This window comes from Dicentrarchus labrax, unplaced genomic scaffold (genome assembly GCF_905237075.1).
Source record: "Dicentrarchus labrax unplaced genomic scaffold, dlabrax2021, whole genome shotgun sequence".
Lineage (NCBI taxonomy): Eukaryota > Metazoa > Chordata > Actinopteri > Moronidae > Dicentrarchus > Dicentrarchus labrax.
The window spans coordinates 11,001,205-11,007,897 of record NW_026136712.1 but is presented as its reverse complement, the minus strand read 5'-3'; positions in this window follow the sequence as shown (position 1 = coordinate 11,007,897).

The following is a 6,693-nucleotide window of genomic DNA, read 5'->3' as shown; positions in this document are numbered from 1 at the left end:
CTCTCTCTCTCTCTCTCTCTCTCTCTCTCTCTCTCTCTCCCTCTCCCCAGGGATTTCTGGTCCCAATCTACTTCTTCGTCGACTGGAGTCCAAATCACTGTCTCTGCCAATTTCCCGCTGTGCAGTGACAAGACCCCCCACCCCCCCACCCTACAGACATATTTGAGTCAGCTTTTGAACTTAAGAATACATGTTTGGCCCCCCCTGTGTGGATAACTGCACTTTAAAGCCCCAGTCATACAGCATATTCTTAAGGACAGTCTGGCTTTAGAATAACAATATGACAAAGAAATGGGCTATGTTAAGACGCACCCACCTGGCTTCTCAAATTGTACTCCTACGTGCATAAACACACACATACACACTTACACACTGGCCCAGGGCCACAAACATTCATTATAACTTGCTATGTCATCCGCCGTGGGTTTGGCCCCAAAATTACATGGCCTGGAGTGTTTTCCCTGACTCGACACACATGTAAGTATCTGTTAGTATCAAAGCAGCTTTATGGGATACAATGGGATTAGTGAGTGTGAAGATTTAGAGCTATACAGCGCTGACATCATATTTGATAAGTGTAAGATAGGATCTATTGTACAAAGTAATACATAGCGCACTATTCACAGAGGTGGCTTGTCAGTGTAACATAAATGTTCTAATTATTACTGTATATTAAAACTTAACTGACACTGATCTGAAATAAAAGAACACACATATCGCCGAACACGTGTATGCACACATTTAACACAATTCAGACATGACAAACTTTGCAGATTATATTCATTATTTCTTTTTATTTAACTTAAAATACTCCCCAACAAATAAACTGTTTTCTTGAGTGATGTTTGGTAAAACTACAATGCCCAGCTGTTTTAGGAAATATTTGAGCCTTTAAAAAAAATATATTTGTGACCAGTTTTTAAAGATTTACATCAGAATGAAATGTGGACCTCAGTACTTGTGTAGATCAGTTTAGTTACTTCCCACCACTATGTAGATCTCCCCTCTCTGCCCATCTGTTTTATTATTTCTCTCTATCTCACAGCAGTGTTCAGTAATCCTCTCACTGTCTAACACACAAACACACACGCACACATACACACACACACACACGTGGTACTGTAGCTGGTACAGGTACGCTTTGAAAAAACATGCACTTGTATAAATGGGTCAGTGAGTCCACCTGTACTTATCTATAGAACAACATATACATACTCAAGGGTCTAAGAGCAGGAAATAAGGGAGATTCACCATATAAGGCCAAGAGGCATACACACACACACACACACACACACACACACACTGGTATATGCCCATGTGCTGCGGAAAACACTATAGTTGATACACACCAGTTCATTGAAGGGTCACTAAGCACACATGCACTGCCTCACAACCCTGCATCTCTCTCTCTCTCTCTCTCTCTCTCTCTCTCTCTCTCTCTCTCTCTCTCTCTCTCTCTCTCTCTTCTGTCACATAAAACACAAACACAAACACAAATACAAACACAAATACACGCACACACACGTACACGCCTTCTTTTCCTACTTCTCTCCCAAGTGGCTGTAGTGTTTTTGTCTTTGTTGAAATAATTGCAGTGATTTTCAAGACCGTTGGCATGGCAACGCAGAGGTTGATGCATGTTGACAGAATCTGTTGCAGGGCGACAGAGAGACTGAAAATGGGAGATAAGAGGTGGGAGGAGAAGTGATGCGTGTGTACGTGTGCGCGTCTGTGAACGCGATGATGGTGATGGTGGGGGGATGGTGGCCTCGTGGAGGGGGGTTCATGTGTTTCAATCCATATGATGAATGGAGATGAGCAGTATGGGACATCTCAGCCTGATAGAACAAGGCCCAAGATCAGCAAAGAACAGTTATGAGTGTATTGTGTGAGCGGAGGATAGAGAGAGAGAGAGAGACAGAGAGAGAGAGAGAGAGAGAGAGAGAGAGAGAGAAAGAGAGGGAGAGAGGGAGGAAAGCGGGGTGCTATTTTAGTCTGGGCGTTGTCATGGAAACTGCAGCCTCACTACAAATGGAGACATCCAGAACACATGGATCGTCAAACAAATGGCGTGCGTAGGGCCCAGCGTGAAGCTACGCCATGGCTGTGCGACACCGTGCCATCTCAGTCGAACCTACCCCCACCCACCCACACTGGCACCCACCCTAGATAACCGTGGCGTCTTCTTCATCACAGACACTGAATATCAATGGGGGAGTAGCTTTTAGGGAGTGGAGGGTGGAGGAGGGGGACAAGGGGCTAAGTGACAGGCAATGGTGTCCATTCAGGCAGTGAGTCAGAGCCACTAGCTCTCTGTCTTTTAATTAACAGTCTTTTCCACACCTCCTTCCCTCCTCTCCTTTCCTCTCCTCTTGTCTCTTCTTCTGTCTACCCCTTCACTCTCTGTCTGTCTCCCATCCTCTCCCTCTTCCTCTCTGCCTGCCTCTATCTCTTTCTCTCTCACCCCCTCTCTCCCGCGCTCTGAAGGACGGAGGTATTCCCACATTTCTCCGTTGCTATAGCAACACCGCAGCGAGAACAGGAAAGAGAGGATGCAGGCAAGGAGGAGGAGGAGAAGGAGGGGAGGATGGAGACGTGGGGGTAGAGAGGGAGGGGGAGGGGTGTGGAAGCGGCCTAAAGATGAGGGGATGTGTGAACAATGCTAATGCTAATGGTAGCAGCAGCGGCAGAGCAGCCAAGTGTTGGTGAATTCCCCTCTCGTCGCATCATGCTGGGCACAGACTCACATGTCACATCCACATTTGCATAATTGCCAGTGGGAATCTATTTGCTCTGTATGTTGCTATGGCCATTGATATCTTCCACAAAATGATACATGAGAACTGTCTCCGCTCAGCCATTTGACTCTTTTTTTTTTTTCTCCTTTTCTCTGTGACATTGACCAAACTCTGCAGAGCTTGCATCCAATTTCAGCTGTTTCTCGAGCATCATTTAAATATAAAGAAACTGACTCCTACCTGGTGTACACAGGTTGGGGGTGAACTGCTGTGTGCTTATTTTCCATTGATTCAATCAGTGCAAACCAATGCAGATCAAATGAGCCTCTACACAAGAAGATCTATCTATGTTGAATACACACAGAAGCCATGGGAAGACCAGAGCTATTTCATATCGATGTCATCATCCCATTCAATCAGAAGAGAACGCAATCTCATTATCTCTACATATATATCGCAAGACATTAGAACAAAGCAGTGTTGCATCAATTTTCCAACATGTAAAGATTTGTAAGCTCATGTGGCCTGCAGAGGAGACGAGCGCCAACATCCTCCTCTTTCCTCAAAACATGTGTTTGTCTGGTGTGGCATATTGTACAAAACTCAATAGATACATATCAGCGCAGACTGAAATGAATATTCCTTCATACATGCCACATAAGCCGACATGTATAAATGCTTAAGCTGTTTGGTGCTGGGAGTTTGCTGCATGTCAACTGTCTCGCTGTCCTCTCCTCTCAATCAATAACTCATCTCTTGACATCAATATTGTTATCCCCCATGGGACAAAAATGTCCTTCTTTAGGACAAAAGGAGAATACGCAAGATGGGAGGAAGGGGATGGGAGAAATAGAAAGAGGAGTTTGTTCTGCCTTCATATATCGTTGTGTTATCCATGCAAGGAATCTCCATGCCTTTCTTTTTTCTTGGTCAGTGTCCACTGTAATAACCCACGCGTTGATCTCTTCCTGGCTAGAGAGAGCCAAAACAATGTTTACAGACAGAGTGACAGGGCAGGTTTTTGAGACATTTTGTTATATACGACTGGTGTATTGTGAAGCCATATTTTCCCACCTATTGGCAAGGATTTTCTTCTGAATTCAGCCCTGAGCCATCATCTTATACATAATCAAACAGTAGGTCAGTAACACATAGAAAAACTTTTTAGCATAGCATTTACTGTAGCAGATGGTATCCAATAGCCACAGTGACTTAAAGTAGTAGTTTAATATTTTGGGAAATGATTTGCTTTCTTGCCGAGAGTTAGATGAGAAGATTGATACCTCTCTCATGCCTGCATTGTAAATATGAAGCTACATCCAGCAGCCGGTTAGCTTAGCTTAGCATTAAAACTGGAAATGGTGGGAAATAGCTATTCTCTGTCTGAAGTTACCAAAATACACCTAGAAATGTGTTTAATCCGTACAAAAATTGAAATACAACAGGTTGTGTTTATAAAGAGGGGTTATGTTCTGGACTATTTCACAGTTGGGACCAGTAACTTATTAGAGTCTCCCTGTGAGGTTTGGCTTTTACACTGCGAGACACTCTTTTTGGTAAAAATGTATGTAACGTGTTACTCAGTGAACTTTAGAGGTGCGGCAGGTGGATTTTGTAGCCTTTGGACAGAGCCAGGCTTTCCCCTGTTTGAGCTATGTATATATATATGAAGCTAACGGCTGCTGCCTATAGCTTCATATTTACTGTACAGGCATCAACTTTTGGCATCTCACTTTTGGCAAGGAAGCAAATTACTATACTTTCCCAAAATGATGAACTATTCCTTTAACAGAGTGAATATTACTGGAGCATCAACAGGGTAAGTAAAAGTTACTGCATAATTCAGAGTGCCATAAAAAAGCAAAAATGGTCCCAACATTAACCAAGCAAAGTAATAACATTATCCCTATCTGCAGTTATGGTAAATCAATACTCAAGTAAGTGTATCTAATAACAACATCAGCACAGTGCCTGAAAAGTGTGTTTGTGTGTGGGAGTGCATGCACTGGGGAACAATTTGTTACATACCTTCCTCCAGTAATTACATGGGAAGTGTCTGTTCATAATGTATGCTGAAAACAAAGTATTCATAGTAATTATTTTAAATTCCATCTTCCACCATAAGCCCACAGAATAATGAGCATTATTCTTAAAATATTTATAGACAAAGTCCTTTCTTTTATGTTATTTCTGGTGACATATAATATGATTAGGGAGCATTATAAAGTAGTCCATTCTGTGCTGTTTTTTGAGATTTTCATTTTCATTAATTTGACTAATTTGACCAAAATTTTTCACATTTTGATTCGTTTTTTCTTGTCATTTTAATACATACTTGAATATATAAAATTGTTAGCTCTTGTGCATTAGAAAAAAAATGTCACATACCATGTGAAAACCTGACATAATTCATCAACAATACAAGCCCATAGCATTTACAGCAGACACTCCACATGCATTTCAGCAGCATTTAGTGTAAGGATAAACAAACAGATCTTTTTTTTTACGGATGACGTGCCTTGTTGGTCAGGTTGAGTGTTTTATCCCCAGAAGAGGGGAAGAACTGTCTGGTCTTACAAGGGCTCCTGAGTGCTTGTGAAGTACACAAGATGCATGTCTACTAATATAACCTCTGTATAGTGTGTGTGTGTGTGTGTGTGTGTGTGTGTGTGTGTGTGTGTGTGTGTGTGTGTGTGTGTGTGTGTGTGTGTGTGTGTTTGTGTGTATCGTAATTATTAGATCTTTGGGTGAGGAAGGAAAGAATATTCCTAAGTCAAAGGATCTGCTGTATGGCTCTTTATGATAAAGGAAGACGAGAGGGAATCTAAATATAGACAAACAAAAGCAAAGTATGTTCAGTGCAGTATGAGAAAGCCCCTAATGAAAAGCAGTAGTGAGCACACAATTCACCAATGTAGTTTCATGTAATAACAGTCAAAAACTGAATCATTAAACAAAGGCCAGACTTTAAATCAAAAGGATTCTTGTTCCTTTTACAAATTAAGTCCAACTGGGTCACTGTCATCTTTTCCTTGAATTTCCGATAATACTTGGATTCTCAGTTCGAGCTAAGCCTGCTAACAGTTCGGTGTAGTCCGTTCTCATATATAGAATTCCTAAATAGGCCACAGAATCTGTACTCAGTTTTTTTGCTATAACTGCAGCCCACACAGCCATATCGAACACATCATGCTCGTGAACACATGTGTTGTTTCGCTGCAGCCTTTAAAGTGTGAAGAAAGAAAAAGCTTTCACATTTTCATGGCTCCTCGATCAGCGAAGATGCATCCCACAGACTCTGACACCTCTGCTTCACAATGGAGTTTATGTTGTGTCAGGTTCCCCACAGACTCTGCAGTCTATCTGTGGGCCAGGGGAGCTGGGGAATCCCTGGAGAAACACACAGCTGGGAGGTTATTGGATTTGAAGGGAAAAGACAGCATTGGGAAAAGGACAGGATAGTGTAGGCACACTGGAGAGAATGACTGCACCATAAGCGTGCAAAGGGAGACATTCATGTACAGTACAAGGAGAATATTATACTTTCCAAACAGAAAACAGGTTTTTGTCTTTTCTTTTTAATACTCTATACAGTTTTGAATTACATGGGGATTTCATGTTGATAAACATACCTACTATGGATATGGTTGCAGTACGCTACAAGAGCTCATACTGTCATTTTAAAATTCCACCTTTTCTAATTCAAAATGACCCTACTCCATCACATTATATTCATGCCAAGATCACAGAATACTCTAAATGTATTTGAATTTGAGCATTTCTCTTTCATCTTTAGTGCATATTAATGTACTCTTTTCTGCTGCGTACACACTCTTTGCTTCATATGAACATTACCCTTTTTAAACACAGCAAGGAAAAGACAATTTCATAGTTTCCTCTATGCATTCATTATATGTTTGCTCACTATCAACACAAGCTGAGAAACAGCAATAAG